At 41.8% G+C, this 27,281-nt stretch overlaps 1 protein-coding gene across 2 annotated transcripts in view; it reads left to right on the forward strand.

Moving 5' to 3' along the window:
- Nucleotides 1-27,281, forward strand: part of TRPM3 (transient receptor potential cation channel subfamily M member 3) — a 345,307-nt gene that overhangs the window by 75,966 nt on the left and 242,060 nt on the right. The gene's annotated exons all lie outside the window — the stretch shown is intronic.

Consider the following 27,281-nt stretch of genomic DNA (forward strand, 5'->3'; position numbering starts at 1 on the left):
CACCATTTCCTACACCCTGCTGTTCAAATACAATTTTTTGCTACATTTACATAAAAATAAAACTTGGGGGTTTAATCAAACTAAAGTGAAAAAGATAACACCACAAAATGCACTTTCTAAATTTCTGTTTAAAGAAGAGACAGTTTGCTTCCTGTACAGTAATACCTCGGGTTACGAACGCGATCCGTTCCGGATCGCAGTTCATAACCCGAATAGTTCGCAAACCGAATGCGATGGGCGCCGCCATTTTGCGCATGCGCAAAGCGCGATCGCGCGCGCGCCGCTTCTGCGCACACGCGCGCGGTGAAAACACTTCCGGGTTTGCGTAGTTCGTAACCCGAACTGTTCGCAAACCGAGGTGGTTGTAACCCGAGGTACGACTGTATTTATGCTTCATGGCCATTGAAATAATATTCAGTACATGTAAACGTATTTGTTCTTTAGAAACAATATAGGACAATATACGAGGCACTTTCCGAATTGTTTTTCTTTCTTAAGAGCAGGGCTCTTTTCTGGAGGGGATGCAGGGGCACATGTACCATTAAACTTTTTGTGTTGCCCTGACTGACCAACTGACATGCCAGCTGTCTCCGCAGTAGCAGACTGGATCTCCGCCCTTCTCCCTGCTGGCGCCCGGGGAGGGGAGTCTGGGGCAGCCGCAGTGGAGGCAATGGCACTCCCCCTCCTCTTGCTGGGAGCTTGCCCCTCCTCACTCAAGCCAACCCTGCCGCCACTGGGGGCCTCCCAGGGGGTTGGGGGGAGGAAGGGGCGAAGGGGAGGGGGAGCAGCCAAAATGAGATTACCCTTAAACATTTTTTAGTGTTTTTTAGTGCAAAGTGTTTTATACATGGAATTATAAACAGTAATTCACATCCTTTACTATCTTATGCAATATTCATGGAAATAAATGTGACATAAGTATCTTAGAAATAAATTCATAGGAAGTGTTATAAGTAAATTTTCTTTTTGGTTTTTATTTTAGAAATTCTAAGAGTCCAATTTGTTTCATGAGCCTCTCTTAAATTTTTTGGCTGAAGTCTGCTTAGATAACAACCATTATTAATGGCAAGCAGAGACGGTTGAGATTCAGATGTTGTAATTTATGAATAGGTTAGAAAAATATTGGCTGAACTTGGAAATTGAACAATTTTCATGTCCGTCATAAAAACCAGGAAGAATAACATTACAAAGTAATAAAATAACAATCATCATCATAATAGAAAGCTTAAAAAATGGGTGGCATATAACCTATTCCATAGTGGAATACAAGGTTCATATTTATAGCAAACTAGCTGTACCTGGCAACGTGTTGTCGTGGCTCATTTCAAAGTTGTAGAATTTCACAACACTTGTGGGTAGACAATGTTTTTTGTTGTTCCTTTGTTTGTGGAGACCCAGTGTAACATGGAGGTGGTCAGGGGTCCCGATGTGGGAGTTGTGTGTGTGTGGTGGGGTGGAAGGGTACTGTGGGAATTCGGCATGTGTAAAGTTCGGCAACGTTGGGTCTGACAATTTGTGTCTTACCTGGACACTCCTCCGTGGAGTGGAAGTGGCGATGTGGGTGGTGGTGGCTGCGGGTGGTGGATGGTGAGGCCCGGGCCGCCTCCCGGCCGCCTCCCCCCGGCCTCCCTCTCCGCCCACCAGTGGGGGTGAGAAGAGGCGAGGCCCAGCCTGTGGGGCCTGGCATGCCTCTCGCGGAGGCGGAGGCAGCGGCAATGCTCGGTCTGCTGACATATCTCAGCAGCTCTGTCTCCGAGGGAAGGAGGGAGGGAGGGAAGGCGTGGGTGCGCGCGCATGGGTGCGTGCAAGGTCCGGCCCACCACAAGTTCTGAGGGACAGTGAACCAGCCCCCTGCAGAAAAAGTTTGCTGGTCCCTGGCTTAAACGACTATAAACTGCTGGAGGAGATTTTCAAGTCAAATGCACTGGATAAACTAATAAATATATGATTTTTTAAAAAAAAACTAATGGGGAAAAATTAAGAAAGAAAACAAGCTGTTTATACTGCATGGAAAGGCAGATATAGACGTAAACTCCCTGATGCAGCTGCAGAGGCTCTAATGGTACTGCCATTTACAAATCATTTTTTTCTAATACAAAATGTCTCAGATCTATCCACACACCTGACTAAGCAGCAGCTGTTCTGATTTTTGTGTGCTGTGTTCCAGCAGATGTATCCAACCTATTCTTACAGCCACACTCAGTTTGCAAACATGTAGAACATAAATCTGTAGGAGGGTAATAATGATAACTACTAAACCATCATATCAAAGCTCTGGATGCAAGCTGGCTAGAATTTCACTTTTGCTCTCATATTAGAAAGCTAGAAAGTATCAGCCATGTTAATAACAGGAAAAATGTACATTTGTGCTTCAAACAATGGCACTTTATCCAAAATCCAGTGGTAGAAACAGTTGCTTTGGACAAAGCTGCCATTTGTTTCCCTTGGGCAATGTGGTCATGATAGCAGAGAAGCTGATAAATCTGCCTCCTCACTCTTCTTTCTTCCAAAGCCGTTTCCTCCATTCCTGAAATGTTTCCCAGTCTGCCAATCTATTTTATTTATTTATTCACCATTAAGGTTTATACCCAGACCTTCAGGCTCACTATCAGAGTGACTTAAAATAAACTGTTAACACACCGTAACATTAACAACTAAAATTAACACTAAAACCAGCAAATGTATAAAAATAAAATGAGTAAAATGGACCAACAAAACTTTAAAAGCATTGAATTTTTGTTTGTGTGTGCACCTGTTTATGAATTCACTCTCATTGATTCCATGAAGAGGATAAACTCCAGCTCAGTGGCAGAGCAGTGCAGGGTCTGAGATTCAATCCCTGACAGATTTAAAATAAATGTGGACCCTTTGATGGGTTTCTATCTAAGCAATAATTTCGACTTTTTCACAGAATCATAGAGCTGGAACGGACCCTAAGAGTCATGTAGTCCAACCCCCTGCAATGCAGGAATACTTTTGCCCAAAGTGGGGTTTAAACCCGTGACCCTGAGATTAAGAGTCTCCTGCTCTACCAAGGGACAGGTTTTATTTTCTATGTGATATTTGTATTAATATTTCTAAATTTTAGAAAAGCATATAATAGAAACAAATTTCTCTAGGCTGGTTATTTCCATTTACAGGATCTCAGACAGCATAGCTTGAAAAGATTATTGCAGAGACTTTGCCCATTAGCGTAGACAACTCTGGTTAGACAGTCTAATGGTCTCTTCAGGGAGATTCCCTGAGTGGTATTGGAAATATTACAGCTCTCAGTCTCAGTGTTCCTTCTCTGTAAAATTACTTTAATGGGCTAAACAAGGAATGGGTGCTTTGGTTTTGCTTAAGAACTGATGCCTGAGGTGTCACTGATTATCTTGGAACCACAAGAAGTCGCAGGATTAGTTCTGTTCATAGCTGACAAGTCTCCTGTTTTTCGCGGGGAAACCCCTGGATTTTAATCCGGTTCCCGCTGTTCTCCCGAATGGAAAAAAATCCCGGAAATCCCCCGGATTTCCTACCTGCCAGAGGCTCCATTTTGGGTGCTGGCACCGCCCAATTTCCGGTGCCCAGACATGGGTAGTGTGGCACCAGAAGTCACTTCTACGCATGTCCAGACTTTGTGATGTCATCTGTTATGTGTCTGGCTGTTTGGGGTGTGTGTGTGTCATGCAGGGTGTGAAATGGGAGATGGGACCCGGCAGGTACAGAGAGCAGAGGGATTATGCCACTGCCATGAATTGACAAGCTTCTGTTTATACTGCTTCTGCTTCTGTTTATACTGTTTGTACTGCCTCGCCATGTATATATAGTGTGGGGGTACACAGCGGGGTTTGAGGTATGAGCCACACAGCATCTCTGTGTTAGTAATGGTGTGGGGGTAGGTCTGTTTGCTTCGGATTCTGCCTTTGGGGCAGGGGGTGTAGAGGTCTCTGTGGGTCCCATTGTTTGCGTACCTTGTTCATCCAGAGGCAGAACAAGGTTGGCCCATGGGGTGCCCTCCAGATACTGGACCTGAGCGGCCACCAACCCCATCCGACATGGCAAATGGGCAACATCTAAAGGGCTCCCCTTGGTATAGAAGGAATGGTGTGGGCATTTAAGGAGTGGCTCAAGTGCATCCAGAATTAATAAGAATATATAAAGTGCTTTCCTTTATTGTGACTCTGCTTGCATTTAAGAAAAGGAAGGGATGTGGTATGAACCTTTGGTCAATCAGATATAATCATAGAATTGTAGATTTGGAAGGGACCATGAGGGTCTTCTAGTCCAACCCCCTGCAATGCAGGAATCTTTTTACCCAACTGGGTATGTTTAGCCTGGAGAAGAGAAGGTTAAGGGGTGATATAATAGCCATGTTCAAATATATAAAAGGATGTCATATAGAGGAGGGAGAAAGGTTGTTTTATGGTGCTCCAGAGAAGCAGACACAGAGCAATGGATTCAAACTACAAGAAAGAAGATTCTACCTAAACATTAGGAAGAACTTCCTGACAGTAAGAGCTGTTCGGCAGTGGAATTTGCTGCCAAGGAGTGTGGTGGAGTCTCCTTCTTTGGAGGTCTTTAAGCAGAGGCTTGACAGGTATATGTCAATAATGCTTTGATGGTGTTTCCTGCTTGGCAGGGGGTTGGATTGAATGGCCCTTGTGGTCTCTTCCAACTCTATGATTTGATGATTCTATGATTCTATATCTCAACCAGGATGCTGTTCCATGGAATCTAAATTGTGTTCTTATTCATGCATGGATGTAGTACTTGGTGACAGGTTGCTTGTAAGAACATGTGGTATCAGACCATCTTGTGCCAAGAATGTTGCTGGACTACAATTCTCAGCATCCCTGACCATTGGCCATTCTGAGTGGGGCTGATGGGAGTTGGGATACAGCAACATCTGGAGGACCACAGGTTCTTCATCCTTACAAAGGTGAACAAAGGAGAGTACATGTTTTGTGCTCCCAAGGTTTGAATTCTGGTTTCTCCAGGTAGGATTTCAGATTCTCTTCTGAAATCCTCGAGACCCATTGCCAGTCAATTTAGATAATTCTGGCCAACATGGAGAGGAGACAGATCTTGGATGCTTTGTCTGGAGAGAGCTGAGCCATGAGCCCAGATTCAGATGACCAAACTCAGTACAGCACAGCACCAGCAGAACTGGGGAAGGAGACCACATGTTTTATCATTGACACCAAGCCATGGTGCAGTCCAGGCCTTGATGAGTGAGCTGTTTTTAATAGTTTCTTTGGATTATTCTCAGTGACTCTCTCCAAGGTTGCTTTGCCCTCCTTTGCGCGGGTGGTGCTGTGGTAACCACTGAGCTTGGGGCTTGCCGATCAGAAGGTCGGTGGTTCGAATCCCCGCGATGGGGTGAGCTCCCGTTGCTCGGTCCCTGCCCCTGCCAACCTAGCAGTTCGAAAGCACATCAAAGTGCAAGTAGATAAAGAGGTACCACTCCGGCAGGAAGGTAAACGGCGTTTCCATGTGCTGCTCTGGTTCGCCAGAAGCGGCTTAGTCATTCTGGCCACATGACACGGAAGCTGTACGCCGGCTCCCTCAGCCAGTAAAGCGAGATGAGTGCCGCAACCCCAGAGTCGCCCGCGACTGGACTTAACAGTCAGGGGGCCCTTTACCTTTTTACCTTGGATTATTCTCAGTGACTCTCTCCAAGGCTGCTTTGCCCTCCTTCCAGCAAATTAATATGTACCTAGGTAGATGGCTGAGACAAAAGCTGTGGAGTTGGTGGGGGGAGGCAGGTCTGTGAGTTTTACAGCTGTAGAGGAAGAGATGAAGTATAGAGAAAAATTACATGTATCAGCTTAACTGTTCCTAAATTACCATTTATAAGTTTCTGCCAGATTTGAACCCTCCATATCAGTTCTGTGTTCGCAGCACAGGAAGATTTATTTTAAAAATGTGTATTTCAGTTCCTTAAGCCTGATTCCTATGTATAATTATGAGTGCACCTCTGTATAGTAAGAGTGCATTCCCCATCCCCCCATGGCACACAAAAAATTTGGGAACCAGCAACCTTAGCAATGCTCATGGAGCACTGTGCCATGCAGGTCACATTCAAAACCAAATTCCCTGCATTAAATTGCTATGATTAACTCATTTTGTGTGAGGTTAGCTCATGCTAAAGCAGCAATATTTTCAGAGGCACCAAAAGGGCCTGAAGGTGCTCCCTAAGAGGAAGAGGAGGAGCAGGAGGAGTTTGGATTTGATATCCCGCTTTATCACTCCCCGAAGGAGTCTCAAAGCGGCTAACATTCTCCTTTCCCTTCCTCCCCCACAACAAACACTCTGTGAGGTGAGTGGGGCTGAGAGACTTCAAGGAGAGTGGGGCTGAGAGACTTCAAGGTCACCCAGCAGCTGCATGTGGAGGAGCGTGGAAGCAAACCCGGTTCACCAGATTACAAGTCTACTGCTCTTAACCACTACACCACACTGGCTCTCTGAAAGCGATTTGGAAGGGATTCTGGGACACAGATCATGGATCATCCTGCAGCCATTTGGGGCAGCAAAATGACTTGGGCAGAACTCTAATATTGCGATAACATGGGAAAAATTGAAGTTCTTGTTCTGAGCAAATATGGTGACAGTTGATTAATTATGGATGCATTTTAGAAATTTGAACTTCTACAAAATTCCAGAAACTTTAGCCCCTCATTTTCTTCTTCAATATTGCTATTTCAGTCTCCCGCCATGTATTTTCAGAAACGTGAGTGCCAAATTTCCCAGTTGTTTTGGTTGACATTTCTATTGAACTTTCCCTCTAGTTCTTCAGGAACTCATCAACAGCAGTGTGGGCAATATCTTCACCGCTTTATTCATATGGTGTCCTTTGGATGCCTTTAAGTAGCAATGCATATTTTAGTGTGAGCATTTAGTTGACTAAATTATTTACTTATGTTTTGAAAAATGAACATAAATGATGGCTTCATTTAGCAGCATTTAGTCATTTAGTCGTTTATTTATTTATTTATAAAAAGCTGAATCAAAAACAATTAGCTAGCTAGCGGACCTTGCTGTAAAATGGATTTGGTGTGCAGCACTAGTGAGATCCATATAACTTGGAAATGAGCACCTGTTTTTCTGTACTAATTGATGCATATGAAGAACATTTGCATTTCATAGCTGAATTCACATAGGCTCACCATGTAATTACCAATGTAGTAAGCCTATTTTATTTTGAATATCTGGAAGCTTTGGTTTGCGAGGTTACGGAAGGTTAGATCATATATGGTAGTTTCTGCCTCGTGATTTGCTTACCAGGGGTCCTCAGAAGGGAAAGACAGGCAGAAGGGCTTTTGCTCGGGTCTTTGTTGGGCCAAGCCAGGCCCACATGAAGTGTCCTGGGATAATTTGCAAGGGCTCCTTGGTCCCTGAGGTACAGCCCTTTCCTTTTCCCCATCCCGGCTGCTGTTGTGGGAATATTAGCTACTGGAAAGGAGAGGGAGTGGGACTCCAATGGGGTTGAGCTGGAGAGGATTTCTAATGCTTATCAGGGAAAAGGAAGGGCATGGGGGGCTCACGTACTGTAAGTTCCCCTCCTCTTCATTCTTATAGACTGGCTTCTTAATGTTGTTACTTTCCCCAGAGAATGCTGGGGGGGGGGGGGGAGCCTGAGCTTTGCAAATAATTGTTTGAAGGAGCAAGCCCAATTCCAATACATGGCTCGAGATGAGAGAGCTTCATCCTACTTGTCTTTTGCTGCAGAGAGGGTGTGACTTCCAAATTTACCTCTCCTTGTCATTTCTTTTCCCACCTTCCAGTTCCTTTTCATTTTTTATTTTGAAAAATATTTCAAAAGAAACATTTTTATACTGACATTTAGATTTGCAACATAAGAAATATCTTTGTTCTCACTTGGCTTTGTAGTTAAGTTATTTATAATGTGCCATGCTGTCTTATATTCAAAGTGATAAAAAAGTTAAATATCACATACACTAAATTTTAGTCATAACTTCCAAAAGAAAACCAAACCAGAGCCTCTGTCTCCTATAAAAGGGGGAAAACTAGGTCACTCTAATCAATTCTGTTCAAGCATGCGGGACACAAGTGCAAAGCAAGGAGGGTATTGTTTCGTTCTTGTGGTTTTTATACTGTAAACCACCCTGTGATCCTAGAATGAAGGGTGGTACAGTGGTACCTCGGTTTATGAACACAATTGTTCCGGAAGTCTGTTCATAAACTGAAGCATTCATAAACTGAAGCGAACTTTCCCATTGAAAGTAATGGAAAGTGAATTAATCTGTTCCAGATGGGTCTGCGGTGTTCATAAACCGAAAATCCGTAAACCGAGGTGTTCATAAACTGAGGTTCCACTGTATATAAATTTAACAAAATAAAATAAATAAATAATACAAAGAACAATGTTTAATTCAGTAGCATCTCTACTCTACTGTCCAATTGCTTTTTTTTACAAAACTTGAAGCTGGTAGCTGCTAGATCAGGCATCCCCAACCTCCGGCCCTCCAGATGTTTTGGACTACAGTTTCAATTTGGTCCTGTTAGCTAGGGATCATGGGAGTTGTAGGCCAAAACATCTGGAGGGCCACAGGTTGGGGAAGCCTGTGCTTGATGTATTGGAATTGTTTGTAAGATGTTTTATTGTTTTACAGTTTGTTGTTTGCTGGCCTAGGCTCCTTTGGGAGGGAGGGTGAGGTGATAAATAAAATAAAATAGATTCCTAGGCATACAGGAATTTCATTCCCCCCCAAATCATTTTTATTTGATTTTTCAAATATGAATTTATAATCATACCAAATATACATCCATGTAATGAGATTACTCTGAATCTCGGGACTTCCCCACATCCCCTCCATGGGTCCTATTGTCAACATTTTCAACTGCATTTTATTTTGTAATCTATATTTTATGTCTATCCATATTGTCCATAATATTTTTTAAAAATTGGCCAGTAGCACCTTAGAGACCAACTAAGTTTGTTCTGGGTATAAGCTTTCGTGTGTATACACACTTCTTCAGATACATAATATTTGTTACATTACAGTTGGGATTAAAATTCTGCTAATATTGTTATCTGTTTACAGTGGTCTCCTAAATAAATTATAAACCTTTCCCATTCTTTCTTCAGTTTCTTGTATTCTTGGTCCCTGAGCTTTCCGGTCAGTTTTGCCATTTCAGCAGAGTCTAGCAGCTTAGTTTGCCATTCCTCTCTGATAGGGACTCTTTCTTCTTTCCATTTCTGGGCCAGTAGCATCTGTGCTGCTGTTGTTGCATACATAAAGAGTCTTTTATGTTCCTTTGGGATGTCGGTACCTATAATTCCTAATAGAAAAGCTTCTGGGTTTTGTTTTACAAAGATTATTTTAAACATTTTTTCAGTTCATTATATATCATCTCCCAGGAAGCCTTAATTACCTTACATGACCACCACATATGATAAAAGGTACAGTACCCTCTTTTTCTTTACAGCAGGTATTTGAACTTGTTTTATATATTTTTGCTAGTTTACCACTGGTACTTCATTTCTTTCAGCGTACAACATGCCGTGAATTACAAATCCATTTTCCATAACCTTTCCCAATCTGAAATGTTAATATTATGCCCCCAATCCCTGCATACATACAGGAGTTTCAAAGCCCAGGTGTACTTCTTTTTGTAAAAAGTTACTAGACTGTGTAGCGCATGGCCTCCCCTTAAAAGGTCCTTCCGGCTTTTGTTCATTTCAAGCCACCAGTGGGTGGGTGGGTGTGCATGTATTCCAGAATGTATCAAAATAAGTCCCTATGATATAAAACTACTTTATCTTGCTGCATCTTTTAAAGTTATTCAAGTAAGCCATATTGAAACAACTATTTGGAGCTCCAGAAAACAAATCTGTGTTGTCATGGATACAAACAGAAGTAGGATTACTTTATAAATTTATTATGAGTCTAACAATTTATTTTTAGTATGCAACTTCATTTTTTAAAAAAAGATGTATCTGTTTATTTAAAAGATTTATATACTGTCTTTCAGTAGAGATTGCAGGCTACTATACAAAAATTAAAACAACAATAAAGGCATGTTAAGAGAAATGGAAAATAAAAATGCGATCAGAAGTAAGTGAATTTTAAATACTTTTAAGATGGTGAAATAAAAATAATAATTGTGCCTTCATAAATGAAGTTTTTGCCTGACACTGAAAAGACAGTGATGTTGGTGCCAGACATCCTGTCCTAGTGAGGACATTCCATAGCTGTGGGTACAAAAAAAAGCTCTTTTACCTGCTGCAGCTAACCTCCAGTTTGAGAGAGATAGTACAGTGGTACCTCTGTTTATGAACACAATTGGTTCCGGAAGTCTGTTCATAAACTGAAGCGTTCATAAACTGAAGCGAACTTTCCCATTGAAAGTAATGGAAAGTGAATTAATCCGTTCCAGATGGGTCCATGGCGTTCATAAACTGAAAATTCATAAACCGAGGTATTAATAAACCGAGGTTCCACTGTATTTGGAGAATGGCAAAGATTGTTTACTTCAGCAACTAGACAGGTTAGTGTGGGAAGAGGTGGGTCTTTAAAAGTGAGTTGGGACTGGAAAAGTATAGACAGTTAGTGATAAGCAATCCTGTGTAATCAGTATAAACTAATAATTCTGTCCACTGCAATTTGTACTAATGGAAGCTTCTGAACAATTTTCAGAGGTATAAATGCATTTCACTCATTTATAGAGGATGCTGTACCAGAGCATGGACAACTGTGACTATTCTAGATGCTATACTCCTATTGATGCAGCCCAGAATTGCATTGGCTTTTTTAGCTGCTGCATCACACTGTTGACTCATGTCAAGTTTGTGGTCTACCAAGACTCCTAGATCCTTTTCACATGTACTGCTCTCAAGCCAGGTGTCTCCCATCCTGCATTTGTGCCTTTCATTTTTTTTGCCCAAGTGTAGTACTTTACATTTCTCCCTGTTAAAATTCATCTTGTTTGCTTTGGTCCAGTTCTCGAATCTGTTAAGGTCATTTTGAAGTGTGATCCTGTCCTCTGGGGTATTAGCTACCCCTCCCAATTTGGTGTCATCTGTAAACTTGCTCAGGATGCCCTCAAGCCCATCATCCAAGTCATTGATAAAGAGGTTGAATAAGAGTGGGCCCAAGACAGAACCCTGTGGCACTCCACAAGTCACTTCTCTCCAGGATGAAGAGGAGCCATTGATGAGCACCCTTTGAGTTCAGTCAGTCAGCCAGTTACAAATCCACTGAATGGTGGCATTGTCTAGCCTGCATTTTACCAGCTTCTTTACAAGAATATCATGGGGCACCTTGTCAAAGGCCTTGCTGAAATCAAGATAGGCTATATCCACAGCATTCCCTTTATCTACCAGGCTTGTAATTCTGTCAAAAAATGAGATCAGATTAGTCTGACATGACCTATTTTTCAGAAACCCATGCTGACTTTTAGTGATCACAGTGTTCCTTTCTAGGTGCTCACAGACCGTTTGCTTAATGATCTGCTCTAGAATCTTTCCTGGTATTGATGTCAGGCTGACTGGGCGGTTATTGTTTGGGTCCTCTCTTTCCCCCTTTTTGAAAATAGGGAGAACATTTGCCCTCCTCCAGTCTGCTGGGACTTCCCCTGTTCTCCAGGAATTTTCCAAGGTTATTGCGAGTGGTTCTGAAATCACCTCTGCCAGTTCTTTTAATACTCTTGGATGTAGTTCATCTGTGCCTGGAGACTTGAATACATCTAAACTAGCCAAGTATTCTTGTACTACCTCCTTACTTGTTCTGGGCTGTGTTTCCCCTGCTGAATCATCTGCTCCATATTCTTCAGGTTGGGCATTGTTTTCTTTTTTGGAGAAGACTGAGGCAAAGAAGGTATTGAGGTGTTCTGCCCTTTCTCTGTCTCCTGTTTGCATTTCCCCATCTTCTCCTCTAAGTGACCCCGCTGTTTCCTTGTTCTTCCTTTTGCTATTGACATACTCATAAAAACCCTTTTTGTTGCTTTTAACCTCTCTAGCAAGCCTGAGTTCATTCTGTGCTTTAGCTTTTCTGACTTTGTCTCTACACGTGCTGGCTATATGTTTGAATTCCTCTCTGGTGGTTTCCCCCTTTTTCCATTTTTTGTACATATCCCTTTTAAATCTTAACTCAGTTAAAAGTTCTTTAGATAGCCACCCTGGCTTCTTTAGGCACCTTCCATGTTTCCGTCTCATTGGTATTGCCTGAAGTTGTGCTTTTAATATCTCCCTTTTAACAAACTCCCAACAATCATGAACTCCCTTCCCTTTTAGTATTACTATCCATCGGATCTCACCTAGCGTTTCCCTAGTTTTCTGAAGTCGGATTTCTTAAAGTCTAGAATTTGAGTCTTAGTATGCTTGGTGGCTCCTTTCCGCTGTATAATAAACTCCAGAAGAGCATGGTCACTCCCACCTAATGATCCTACCACTTCTACCCTGCTAACCAGGCCATCACTATTGGTTAGGACCAGATCTAAAATGGCTGATCCTCTTGTTGCTTCTCCCACTTTCTGGACAATGAAGTTGTCTGCAAGGCCAGTGAGGAATCTGTTCGACCTTATGCTCTTGGCTGAGTTTGACATCCAACAAATATCAGGATAGTTGAAATCCCCCATTACTACTATCTCACTTCCTTTTGAATGTTTGGTCATCTGTTTCAGGAAGGCATCATCTGTGTTCTCAGTTTGGCTTGGGGATCTATAGTAAACTCCCACAATGAGATCACTGTTATTTTTATCTCCCTTAATTTTGACCCAAAATAAAAAAATTCCTTCAGTAGCACCTTAAAGACCAACTAAGTTTTTATTTTGGTATGAGCTTTCGTGTGCATGCACACTTCGTCAGATGCATGCACACGAAAGCTCATACCAAAATAAAAACTTAGTTGGTCTTTAAGGTGCTACTGAAGGAATTTTTTTATTTTGTTTCCACTCAGACCAACACGGCTACCTACCTGTAACTAGAATTTTGACCCAGATACTCTCAATTTGGCTTTGAAGTTTTAAATCCTGGATCTCTTCACAAGTATACACATCCCTGACGTATAACGCCACTCTTCCTCCTTTCCTGTTTGGTCTATTTCTCTGAAATAGATTGTATCCCTCTATTACTACCTCCTCTTCTTATGGTCATTCCAAGTCGCAACTGTGGCAAACCCGGAAGTAACCGGTAGGTTTGCTGCCGTTTGCACATGCGCAGAAGCGGGCAATCACCACCTGCGCACAACGGCGCCTCTCCCAGTGACTCATTTTGACCTCCGGATGGACCTCTAGAACAGATTATGGTCGCAAATAGACGTTCCACTGTAGAGATAGATAGATGATAGATAGATAGATTCAGATACAGATACAGATACAGATTCAGATTCAGATACAGATACAGATACAGATACAGATATACAGATATACGACACCTGTTTTTTCTGTTGAAAATAATGTCAGCTATTGTCTTCCATTGGTAATAATAATAAGTGGCAGTATTACCAGTCCAGTGCTGGTCACCCACCATGGGACTCACCATGAAGCTGTAAGTGCCACACTTTTAACATTTGGGGGGAAATGGTGGTGGTACTGTGTACCCTTGAGTACCCCCAGATAAAATCACTGAGTATGACATATTATGTACATAAAGTTTCAAAAAGCTTTTGACAGAATACTTTGCCAAGAATTCCTGACTAGACATAGCAGACATGGGAAAAGAGGAGAGATCCTCTTATGGATCAGTCCCTGGTTCAGAGAGCAGGAGTAAATGGGCAGCTTTCCTGATGGAGGGGTGTAGAAAGGGAGACCTGAGCTTTTTATTTTGTTCACAAATGATTTAGAATTAGTAAGCAGTGAAGTTGCCATGTTTGCTCATGATGCCAATTGTTCAGGGTGATTAAAACAAAAAGAGATTGTGAAGAGCTCAATGTGGTATTGCTAAACTAAGAGAATGGGCTGTAAAATAGCAAATGCAATTCAACATTAGCCAATGTAAAGTGATGCACAAAGTAGCAAAAATTATTAATACCCTGTACAGTATATGCCCAGGGGGTCTGAACTGGTGGTGACTGCCCAGGATAGCTTGATGAAGCTGTTGATCTGGTGTGTGACAGCTGTGAAAAATGCAATCCCGTGCTGGGGAATATAGCTTCCAATATCTGAAAATGATTATATCAATCTCTGCTGAGGTCTCCTCAACTCAAAAGAGATATTGTAGAGCTTTTCAATGAAGCTGAATGCTAGAAGATTCAGGACACACAATCAAAAGTACTTCTTCACACAACACATAGTCAGCTGTGGAATTTGCTACCATAAGAAGTCGTGATGGTCAGCAACTTGGATGGCTTTAAAATAGAATTAAACACATTCCTGGAGGATTAGGCTCCCCATGTTACTACCCCTGAGAGCGATGTTCCAGGTGCTGAGAATCACAAGCAGGCAGAGGGCTGCTCTTGTGCTTGGGTCCTGCTTGGTAGGCATCTTGCTGGCCACTGTGAGAACAGGATGCTGGTTTAGATCAGGTATTATTAGCATGATCCAGCCGGCATGCACGATGGTCTTGTGGTTGCATTTTTCTGACAAATTAGGGTGCATTTCATAGGAAAAGCCTATGATAGGAGCAGGGAATATATTGCAAGTCTTTCCTCGGTCACCACAACTTCACTACTAAACCCTCATTCATCCTGATCATTAAAAACAGTTTTAACAAGTTAATAGAAATAATAATATCAAAAGGTCAAGTGTCAAAATGCAGGGTAAAGAGAGGCATCTTCAACATTTGCCAAAAGGTGCCAGGCACACCTCTGTGGAGAGGGTTTGGGGTTCAATAAAAGCTAATTCCATTTCTTTCAGAGGAAAGACAGTTGCTAGAATGTAAATGACAGCAGCAAGTTGTTAATTTCAGCAGAAGATGTAGTTTTTATGACACCAGGATGACTGTCTATAGTGTAATGAAAATGGATAACCTGAATCCTTGAGAGTTCTTCCTTGGAAGAATTCTAATTAAAGTTGTTATGCCTCCATTTCAATCTGCTGTGCCCAATTTTTCATCCTATTTCATATTTAATTATTACAGCAACTAAAATTCAATGTCTTCTCCCTTTAAGACTTTGTGATTGTGTTCATCAAAATCGTAATCACTTCACTTTAAGGTGTAATCCTGTTCTAAATTCCACTTTTCTCTCATACACGCTTTTTAAAAACAAGATTTATACTCAGGCAACTAGCTACAGGATGGCTTCCCTGAGCTCAGTGGGGGGAACCTTTGGCCCTCCAGATGCTGCCCATTGACTAGGCTTGATGGAGCTGAGCAACATCTGGAGGACCAAAGGTTCTCCACACCAGATTTAGCTTCTGGGTCAGAATAAGTTATGTGAGTAGGGTAATTCACACACAAGTTGGAAAACATTTCATACTGAAATGTATAATTGCATGTTTAAGTTCTTTAGAACTTTAGGATTCACAATTTAATGACACATAGGCTATCATTTTTTAGTTTTAAAGAAAGTGTCTATGTTAGGCTATTTAAAGAAACACATGATTTTGACTTGATTAGGGAAACTGTGGCTACTGAAGGCTATTGAATACTAAAATAATGTTGCAGGAGTTTGGGGGGAAATGCAGAGTGTTGGATAATGTTAGTTTATCTGTGTATTTATTTCAAAAACTTTAGCAATGAGGTAGCACACTGTCCATGTTTTCTCACTTTTCCCACAGCCATTCAGTCATTTTTCTGACCGTGCAAGGAGTAAGGAAATGGTAAGATAACTGGAGATACCCTGTCAGGATATTATAGAACTAAAATGTCTACAGAAAGAACCATAACAGATTGTTTTAATACAATAAAAATAGTATTTCTGACACAAGTCCATGATACGAAACCATGCAATTTCCCCTAAGACGTAATAGCAGATATGTTTTGAGATATTTATGTGTGTGCATCATTTATGTTTTCTTCCATTTCTTGTAGTTATATATGTGGTCTAATTAGTGACCAGCAACAGTACCCCAGGTACAATTTAAATTTGTTATTTAAAAGAATGTGATTCAAGAGCTCACAAAGCCATGGCTGTGTTTGATACTTTTTTTAAGGGCTCCTTTCTTTGAAAGCTCCTTTCCCCCTCCAGCATTGAAGTGCTCATCATCTTAAGTACTGCTGTTTCTACCTCCTCGTAAGCAGAGAGAGACCACAGGGGGATATCTGCAGCAGAGTCATCCCTAATCTGTTACTTGGGGTATGTTGCTGGTGGTGCAGGATTGGTGCTAGCAGAACTCCATGACTAGTGAGCTAAAAGGTAAAAGCCAGTGTTTTAGGTTTGTTTTAAAAATGGCATCTGTGGATGAGTTAAAGCAAAGCATTCCCAGACTTATGCAACCCATTGATCTGTAGTGCTTCATGTGGTTTCCTTAGGGGGGAGGGGAATGTAGTCTAAATGCATTTTTCATTATGGCAGTGTGCCAGGAGACAGCCCCACTCATTTGCTGCTAATAAAGTGTCCATATTATAGCAGGGCAGATATGATTTAAAACCTTCACGTCAGATACAGTAAATCAGAGAGTGAGCAGGTGGCTTATTTTCCACAACAGTTGGAAACCCATTTTTTCTCACTGTGAATGTTAGTCCCTCCTCCCTCTTTGAAAGCTTTATCTCTTTTCTTTAAAATGCTGTGCGAGGCAAATTGGGGGCTACTCTTTCCTTGCTTGATTTATATATTCTGTTCCAACCTCCCTGAGATAAAAAAGAAAGCAAAACAAATGGCTTGTACTCCAAAAGGAGAAAGGGAAAGGGAGCGAGCACAAAGCTCTTACTGCAGGCTTTAAAAAAGGCAGGCTGTCCCTTTTCTTGCAACACAGTGCAGCCCTCCCCTGAGCAGTAGCAAGCAGCCTGATGCTCTGCTCAAGCACATTTGGTATGCATGAGCACTACTGTTTCAAGCAGGGAGGGTGTTTTCTTAAGGAGGATCAGTGGCTAAAGCAGATTCACTTTGCCAGCCTTTCAGCCAAGTTACAGGAGGCATCTGCCTCATGGAATTGCAGGTGTGGACATCTAATGGACATAGGATGCCAGCACCGTGGAGGAGCAGCTGTTTTGTAGGCATTTGTGAGGTTTGCATTTTATTATTCCAGTGGAATTTTTGAGGGTCATGAATCAAAGTGATGCTCCTCGGCCACTAAACTGGACCATTCGGAAGCTGTGCCACGCTGCCTTTCTTCCATCTGTCAGGCTACTTAAGGTACTGTAAAACCATCACATTTTTACTATCGGTGATCTTGTTTTCACCCATTTCTCACATTGTGTCACCAGGATGGAAATCTACAATTAACCTTTGGTGCTCCAATTTAGGATATACTTCTGGTCATTGTAGAAATTATGTTGCTCACATACAGATAGGAAAAGTGTATTTGTGGTACTGAATGGCATATTTAGCACCAGAACTGTCTTCTATGATGCATTTAATGCTCGTGTGGTATAAGGGATGTTTGAGAGGGCAAGGAAAATTGGATCTGTGGAATGTGTATGAATTGTGAGAAGTCTCAGCAGCTGTCAGTTTCCATTACTTACATAGTTTCCAGCATCACCTGTGAGCACATTGCATTATGATGTTCAGCGTTAGCAATCTCTGCTAATTTTTCAATGTAGCTTATATAAATGGTTGGTTTAAAATTCTTACATGGTGACTGAGGTCAGACTCTGGCTAGGGGGAAACTTTCTGATTATGCTTTCTTTTAAATGCATTAAAAACATGTTTTTGGTTTCTGGAAGGATTCTTCAATGTCCTGTTTAAAAATATAGTAGCAAAAGCCCCATTTATTTCGGTGGGTTTTGTTCTATGAGAATATGCTGAGCACAAGATCTCTGTTTTGATATGAGTATACACAATTTTGTAGGGTACCACTGATAATACTATACCCGGTTTAGCAAATGTTAAAGAAACATGTATTGAGCAGCAAGTCTTCAGAACTGTGCTTTATTATACATATAGCCTGGAGGATATCCCCAACAACTGCATAGGATTCCAGCCCAACTACCCATGACATGTGGCTGCATGATTCTTCCCATGTGGGCAAGAGAGAATGAAAAGAGAAGCTGAGAAGCAGAGTGAGAGAACTGGCAGGGAGGACCTTTCGCTCCCTCCCTCTGTCCCATTTATCTCTCCAAGATTGCCCAACACCTCACCCCCCAAGATGGATGGCAGCAAAAGGTTAAACAGCCCCTCCCCCTAATGCTTTCTCACTGTCCATCACAACTTCTGGGGCTGCTTTTCAGAAAGAAAGAAAACCAAGCTCCAAAAGCACCTCAGGAAAAGAATCACATAATGGCAGTTTTATGTAGCTTGATCTTTATTTTTTTCCTTTGTTTATAAACACCATATTGACCATAATAAACACCATAAATGGATGCAGTAGGAGGCCATGACATGTGATGTGGCTGCACAGGTCTATTTTAGGGAGATAGACTACCCATCACATTTGTTTGCCACATGCACACATGATGGAAAAGATGTGTGCAGTCATTTCAGACTCAACTGTGTACACCAGTTGTACACATCTCTATGAACCATACAGTCATAATTCATAAGGTGACCTTCACAGCCATGAAGCCAGTCTGTTTGGTATGAACTATAATCTTAACTTTTCATTGGACTTTAAAAATAATCCAAAGGTGTGGTTTTGGGGCATATATTCAAATGTAAATTTTGATTCCATCAGTTGTGTAGTTCTTTTGAAACAAACAAAAAGAAAATGAAAATTGTGGTATATAGGTGACTATCTAAAACGTGTAATAGTTGAGCTTTTATTTTAGTTTTTTTGAGGTCCATGACTAGTTATTGCAGTAAGTGATTTGAGTAAGCTGCTACAATTGTGCCATGTTCTTAACTGGGCATTTGGAACTTATTCTAGTAAAAGTTGCTGCTTCTTTTTTCTGCAGTAAAAATTGATAAGGCTTATGTGGGCAGTGTATGAATATGGTGGTCAGAATATGAATTATCCTTTCATGAAAATGGTTGGTGCAATTCTTACAGAATTTTTTGGGCAGGGACTGTATTACATGGGAAAGTTAACTTTGAGCAAGTTCTTCCAAGTAAGTGTGCACAGGATTGCAGCCTTCAACATTTTTATATTCCTGGAGAAAAGAAGACATAGGTAAATACTGATAGGCCCTTTTGATTGTTTAAATGTTAGTGATATTTTGTTAAATAAATGTTGCACCGTACACAGAGATCTTAATTAATAATAGAAACCTGTATAAGGAAAAAGTGTCAATTATTTGTGAAATTGTGAAAATGCAGCTTGTTATGCAACTTTTTATGATCTAGGCCAGTGTTTCCCAACCAGTGTGCCTCCAGATGTTTTGGGACTACAACTCCCATCATCCCTAGCTAGCAAGACCAGTGGTCAGGAATGATGGGAGTTGTAGTCCCAAAACATCTGGAGGCACACTGGTTGGGAAACACTGATCTAGACCCTAACAAGAAGTTTAGGGTGAGACAAGGATAGCTCATTTCTCTACATGGAAAGGAGGGGGAGCTTTAGACTTCTAGTATAAGCTTTGGTATACACAAAGGACACACTTAAATGGGACTGGTTCCTGTGTTCAGTTCAGAATAAACTAAAACTGGGTCAATTTACATGAACTGGCTGTGTTTTTATCAGAAATCCATACACACACACCCCTTTTTTTGAAGCAAAACTTCCTCAGAGTGTGTTGAGAATTTACTTGAAAAAATAATGACAGGCTTTGTTTGAACTTCTTTTTCCCTTGCATTACTAAGACCCTGGTCCTGGTCCTGTGCTCTTGTGTAGCACAAGAGCATCCCAGTGAAGATTTCTGCGCCTGCTCCAGGCCTGCATTACACAGGCTACAACCCAAGCCTCCTTTGCCCCGGACAGACTTTGTGTCTTACTGGGTGGGGGTGTCCCCCTTTCTAGCCCTGCTGGCCTCCACTGGTGGGATGATATAATTATTACTCTGCTGGTACAGATCTCCCCATTGCACCCATTAGACCAACAGGCAGGTCTTCCTCTTCTGGATCCACGGAAAACCCCAAAATGGGGCATCATGGGAGCAGGGAAGGGGAGAGGCTAAGGGCACTGGATCCCAAACTTGCCGGAATGTCATCACTTGATGGCACAGGATTGCAGCCCAAGGCTGGCACAGCAGTTTTCAATGCCCTGACCACCTTCTAACACTGTGGTTGTGGCAGCACCTCCACTGCTCTCTCATACACCACAGCTGAATAGCCCAGGATTAATTGAAACAGCAGCACTTTTTAATATCTCCTGACTAATTTACTAGGAGCGGTAAACATTCCCAGAGTGGAGAGCAGGAAACTGGGTTAGCCAGGCTTTTATGAGTAAACTTGGCTGTCCTCTCTGACTCTGCCACATTGCATAGCGCAGCTCCCTGGGCTCAGACTCTCCAGGTTTTGGAAGGGTATTGGGATAAACTGAGGTGTTTCTGAGAATTCTCCAGAAATGCTCAAAAAGGCAAAGGCAACCTCAAACCACATCACTGCAGTTTGTTAGAATAATAGAATCAAAGAACCATAGAATCATAGAGTTGGAAGAGACCACAAGGGACATCCAGTCCAAACCCCTGCCAAGCAGGAAACACCATCAAAGCATTCCTGACAGCCTCCGCTTAAAGACCTCCAAAGAAGGAGACTCCACCACATTCCTTGGCAGCAAATTCCACTGTCGAACAGCTCTTACTGTCAGGAAGTTCTTCCTAATGTTTAGGTGGAATCTTCTTTCTTGTAGTTTGAATCCATTCCTCCGTGTCCGCTTCTCTGGAGCAGCAGAAAACAACCTTTCTCCCTCCTCTTGTATGTGTGTTTTCCAGGTGTACTTACTTTTCCCCCTTTTGTTGTTATTACATGAGGTTAGCTGGGCAACCCAGTCCGATGTGTGGGGTACCAAAATTATTTATTTATTTAGCAATAATGCTGCCTGATAGAAAACATATACCAAATTGTCAAAGAGAATCATCATGGGCCTCTCCACTGCCAAGCATAGTACAGTATGTAATTCCCTCCCCAATCAAATCTGATTTTTTTCCACATACTTTTTCATATTAAACCAATGATAGAGATAAAATCACACTTGGATTTTTCACCTTCAGTATGGCAGTTCATTTACCTGCTTGATTTATCTTAATTCTTTGTAGTAAATAATTACTGCATTAATATCCTAGCTGTGTTACCATAGTACATTAATCCTATAGGGTTTAATCACTTAGTATTGAGCAGGTGATCTCTAGGTTAATTATTGTCATGCTGCATGAAACTATTAAACCATTCTCAGTTGCACAACAGTGAATGAAATGTGGGACACTCAGTGGCCTGATTTTATTTGGCTAAGGAGGGTTCATTCACCGTTGCTGACAAGCTGGACCATCTTCAAATCAGTTGCTTGTATTTTCATTCCAGGAAAACATAGCTGTTCTACTTCAGCTTATTAACACTGTCAGTGTTTATACAATTGTCTCCCCTGCCCATTAGTATTCCATTTTATCAACAAGCAAACAGACTATTAAGGATTTAGTGTGCTATAATAATTGAAAGATTTATTGAATTAGATACATTTACATACTATTTAGCTCAAGAACTTGAACGTAGAACCTCATGGTGTGAGACTGAAGTCTTAACTTACACAGAACTCTATGCTCAGACCCCAAAGCCCTCTTCAGACATACCAAGGAAATAATATTCATGATGTGTAGTGTCGTTGTTGACATCTGTCTGTCTCAAGAGACAATGGAGTATGCTTCAGGGGGTGAAATCAAACTGCTGTGTTAGCAGCACCAAAGGGACATCCCTGGGGTGCAAGCCTGGACACTGTGTATGGAGGTCCTGGGTTGCCCAGGCGACAAGACCCCCACCTTGGCCTCACTGATGTGCTCTAAAGAAAAGCAGAGCAATCCACTCAGGATTTGTGTAGGGTTTACTCCTGAGCCTTTTCGTCTCCTGAAGATGTCCCACAAGGCAGCAGAAGGTTTTCCTTCTAGATGACCTACTTTCCCAGCTTGAAGAGCCTTATCTGCCACTCACTTCCCTCTACAGCACATACAGAAACTGACTTATTGACCATTAGTCTTTTCTATTCAATCCATCAGAGTCTGTCTTTGCATGTAGGGCAAGTCCCTAACTCACTGAGAGTTTGAGACCCATTAGCTACCATCACCTGGGTAGCCAGTCACAGCTGTTGCCTGCAGTGTGGCTACTGTCATATGCTGACAGCTTCTAGGAGCTGCAGGTGAGAGCTGAGTGCAGGGTGGGGAGCAACAGTGGACAAACAACTCCAGAAGGAGCACGACATGTCCCCTACCCAAGGTACTACCCCTCCCCTCATACCCCATACAGTTACCATGCAGCATCCCACAGCATACACCCCCTACAGCAACGGTTTCCTGTTAATGAAAGGCATTATGAAGCCTTTGGATTGGCTGGACAATGCATCAATCCTAGGAATATTAACCACCTGGCTTTCTGGCCTGTTGTTGTTGTTGTTGTTGTTGTTGTTGCCTAGTTCAATCCTCAACTTTCTAATGTCCTGTTCTCCAAGTTGTAAGTTGTGAGGTTTTGATTTCCTAGATAAGCAATGGAGCTGTCCAGCAGTGATTCTAAATGTTTTAGGAATAGACAGCTGAGACAGGGAGAGGAGCTGTCCAGCCAGGAAGGTAGAGCTGGGTTCAAAGCAGATCTGGTCAACTATTTTCTGTCGAGGGTGATGCTTTCCCTCAGTGGGTCATGTACCAGTGGTGGAGTGTCACTGGAGCTAAAAGGGAGTCTAGCCAGGGGCAAAGACAGGCAGCATGTCATCCCTCCTCTCTCTCTCTTTCCCTCTCCCCTTCCTCAACCTGTTCCTATCTCTCTCCCTGCACCCCCACCCTTCCTTGTGTCCCCCCCCCTTTGCCATCTGCATGAAATGAGGCCAAGGGGAGTATCAAATTAGAGGCATGCAATCCTAGGGCTGTAGGATGCCCACCAGTTTGCTTCCCCTGGTCTAGAAACAAGAACCTGACAAGTCTGGGTACAATGTGTCTCCCAGCTCTGCCCACATGTTGGATGGCTCTTGGGCTGGTATCCCAGAATCCTCCAGGCCCTGAACCTACTGAGATCCACTTGCAAAGTTGAGACTGTGAGTGCCAGAGCCCCAGTGACCTGTTCTTTCCTAGTTAAGATGGCCCTTGAGAAGAGCATTCCAGGTTTATTAACCCATAGGTTTGGACATGGACCTAATCTTTCTAGGGTGTTCCTATAGTACTCATATGTTTCAGACATCCTTTTCTTGTTGCATACTATCAGTGAGAATATTAAAGTGTCTGTTTTATGTACCCTGTGATGAGCAAACATATCTGTTATTGTGTCATTATTTATTTTACTTATTAAATACAGATCTTTCAAATACTGTGGCCCTTGAACTTCAACTTATTTGAATTGTTTATTTGTTTTTAAAGTAAGTTGTTCACTTTCTAATTTTAATAACCCTATTAGTAGAGCTTGTTGAAGTAGCAGAAGTCACTGCTAGTCACATGTTACATCAAAACACAGTCCCAGTTGGTTTTCTGTCATAAATTTAAAAGCTGTTGCATTTAGGGTGGACAAAATTTGCATCTTCAATTAAAGTTAATGTCTGGATTTCAGCATCTTGAGTGAACCAAGAGACATCATGGTGTGTGTGTACCAGCTGGGAAGCAATAGCCAGATGGAAGTCTTAATAGACTTTTTAAAATGCTGATATGCATGCTGATGAAAAAATAGTTTAGTAACATCATCAGAGAGGCTTCATTTTGAGAACCTGAAAGGTCCTATAGTAGAAATTTCAGTGGTTGTATCTCTGGAAATGGCAATCAATGTTATGCACATGCACAATAAAATTATATGTGTCGCTGGGGTAGGAGTAGGTAACCTTTCTTTCAAGATCTGCATTTCCTTGGAAGTAATCTCTAACAATCATATGCTGGAAGTGAGTGGATTCCTCTCCTCTCTCAGGCAGCTGTTGTCTCTCATTTTTCACTCCTTCCCATCTGCATGATCTAGAATGATATCTGCATGTGGCCCTCAAGTTGTGGCTTCCCCGCCCCCACCATTGGAAAGAAACATGGCCAAAAAGTTAGGGAGAAACTATGTTAAGGTAGGCACAGATCATAGCTGCCAAGTTATCCCTTTTTTATTTTTTATTTTTAACATAATTTTTATTAAATTTTACAAATTACAAAAAGCAGTATATACATAAACACATTTTCCACCTTCTTCCCACCCCCCTCCATGGGTCCTCCCCTGCCACCGGAGTATCCCATGCAGGTGAACAGTCAGAGATGGTCCATTTTATAATTGGGTTTCTGTCCTCCTCCCCCTCCCCTGCCCCAGAGCCCCCCCTGCCACCAGAGAGCTCCAGGAGGTCAGGGCAGGGAGCAGGAAGGCATCCATCCAACCATCCATTCTCATACCAAAAAGAAAAATTCTACACCAAGAAAAGAAAAGAAAAACAAGAAAAGAAAAAAAGAAAAAAGGGAAAAAAACAAGACAAAAATAATCTTTTTCCACTCAACATTGATGAACCATATTTTGTGGGCTTCCCCAACCTCCCCCCTTCCCCGGTTTTCATCCCTTTTTTATCCTCTTCAACAGTTTCTTAATCTATAAAATAATTACCTTTATACCTCATACAATTTTACAACTTAACTATTATCATTTCCACCAAATATCCTAATCACTAAAAATCGAACTCCAATTTTTCTTCCCGTGCCTAATTTTTTCCCTCTATTAACCTCCTTAATTTCAACTTTTTCCAAAATCAATTCTCATTTAAACTATAACTATTCCCAATCTAACCTTTCTTCCCCAGTTTCCGGCTACGACCCTCCAATCCAGCAAGTTCCGTGGTCAGCAGTCCAGTTTTAATCCTAGAATCATAGAATCATAGAATCATAGAGTTGGAAGAGACCACAAGGGCCATCCAGTCCAACCCCCTGCCAAGCAGGAAACACCATCAAAGCATTCCTGACAGATGGCTGTCAAGCCTCTGCTTAAAGACCTCCAAAGAAGGAGACTCCACCACACTCCTTGGCAGCAAATTCCACTGCCGAACAGCTCTTACTGTCAGGAAGTTCTTCCTAATGTTTAGGTGGAATTTTCTTTCTTGTAGTTTGAATCCATTGCTCCGTGTCCGCTTCTCTGGAGCAGCAAAAAACAACCTTTCTCCCTCCTCTATATGACATCCTTTTATATATTTGAACATGGTTATCATATCACCCCTTAACCTTCTCTTCTCCAGGCTAAACATACCCAGCTCCCTAAGCCGTTCCTCATCCTGATTATCCATCCTATTAATCACAACCCCACTCTCCCTTCATCCCACCCCCTTTTTCCAGTGTTTTGCCGTCCAGGCCTCCATACAGCCCCCCTGAGTTTCTTCCCTTCTTTGGTTATTTTTTTCTTCTTCCCTGTGGGCATTCTGAAGTTCCAGTAAATCCAATCGTACCCTCCTCAAAAGAGGGGCACTCCACATGTCTTTTTGTAGAATAAAGTCATCTTTTCCTTCGTGGTGAGCTTCATTTTGTATTATATTGTCACAGTCGTCGTCATCATCTTTACGTTCCAAATCACAGTCACCATCATTGTCAAAATCCTCCAAATCACTGTCACTGTCATTCTCACACTCGTCCTGCTCAGTTTCAGTAGCTTCATCCTCTAAGAAATCATATTCCGCAATCACCATCTGGAATTGTTGCCTTAACTCTTGCTGTTGTGTCTCATCTCGACATAGTCCTATTCTTACTTCCCACATGATGGTCAAAACAGTCCGCTGGAACTCAGGCGAATACCTTTTTGTTGACATAGTTCAATCCTGTCAAGGTCAATACTTGTCACATGGGGTGGAAAATGGTCGCAGTTTGTTTTCTCGACCCCATTTTAACGAACTGGCTGCATTCTTCAATTCTTAATACATAAAAATCCAAACTCATATTTCAAAGACATATAGACCAGAGATTATAAAAAGTCCAAAAATGAAAATAAAATTTCGCTTATAAATCCTAATCAGCTCACTGGGTTGTCTGGGCTGCCGGCTCCCGGGGGAGGGAAAGGTCTTTCTGAATCTTTTCCTCTTTCTGCAGGGCATTTATATCCACAGTCCTTCTCCCCTTTTACCCTGCATCTAGGGGAGATCCTTTTCAATGTCTTTAAGGGAACCTTTTAAATTAAAATCTTCTGTTTGCGGCTTCGGGTTTTTGTTTACTGTTTCTTAAATTGCCGGTGGAGGGTGGCTTCCGTTTTTTCCCCTCTCTCCCAAATCCAAATTAATTTATAATCCAATCTTTTGAGGTTACTTACAGTCTTATTTCCAAATCGTTTTTTCAAAAGCATCCAGCACTCTCCGCCTTTGGCTTGGAGCTTCTCTCCGCTAGGTTAACGCTGTTGTTCAAAATGGCCTCCGCGACTTCTACCCTCCTTGCTCCGGGGCTCTTATTAGAGCTTGCCAGAGAGTTGGGGAGTCCGGATTGGGGCTCCAAGTTATCCCTTTTTTTAAAGGGATTTTCCCTTATGCTGAATAGGCTTCCTCGTGAGAAAAGGGAAAACTTGGCAGCTATGGCACAGATCATTCCACATTCAAAATACTATCTCTGATTTAGCAGTATACTAGTGTTTAAAATATCATAGTCTTACTAAAGTAACCATTTGCTAAGCACGTTTCTTCTGTTCTCTTTGCTGGTCTCACTGTATATTTTGACTACCTACCTCTTTTTCCTCAACTAATTTTATTATAAACATTAGCTACCTCCAAATGGTCATGTTGGTCAGATCCCAATGAAGGCACACTGTCATTGGAGGTTGTATTATGGAGAAACTGCATTCAGGGCCCTGTCCGCTCAGCCTTCCTCCCATTTCCCCATGACAAGGCATGAACTCCTCTGTACCACCATATCCTGAGGGTTTTCTAAGGGCAAATAGAACAGAACTGGACAGCCCTATTGCCCCACTTTCTTTTGCATTTATTTAATAAATGTATATCTTGCCTTTCAATGAGATTCCTTACAAGGTGACCACTATAGCTTAAAAAATATCTATGGTATCCTGATTCTGCAAGTATTTAGAATCAGTGACCCATTCTATTTTATTCCTTTCCATAATAGTTAGCTGATTCATGATTTCAATTTTATATGCTTTTTATTGCATGGTTTCATGTATAATTTTTGTAAGCCACTCTTATTTTTTATGAAAAGTTATACACACACAAACAAACAAACAAACAAACAAACAGTGCTAGTGATTTGTGGGTGGGTAGGTGGGAAATAAGGACATATCTGATTATATAAAGTTGCTTAGGCC

The sequence above is a fragment of the Zootoca vivipara genome, chromosome 11 (genome assembly GCF_963506605.1).
Source record: "Zootoca vivipara chromosome 11, rZooViv1.1, whole genome shotgun sequence".
Classification (NCBI taxonomy): Eukaryota; Metazoa; Chordata; class Lepidosauria; order Squamata; family Lacertidae; genus Zootoca; species Zootoca vivipara.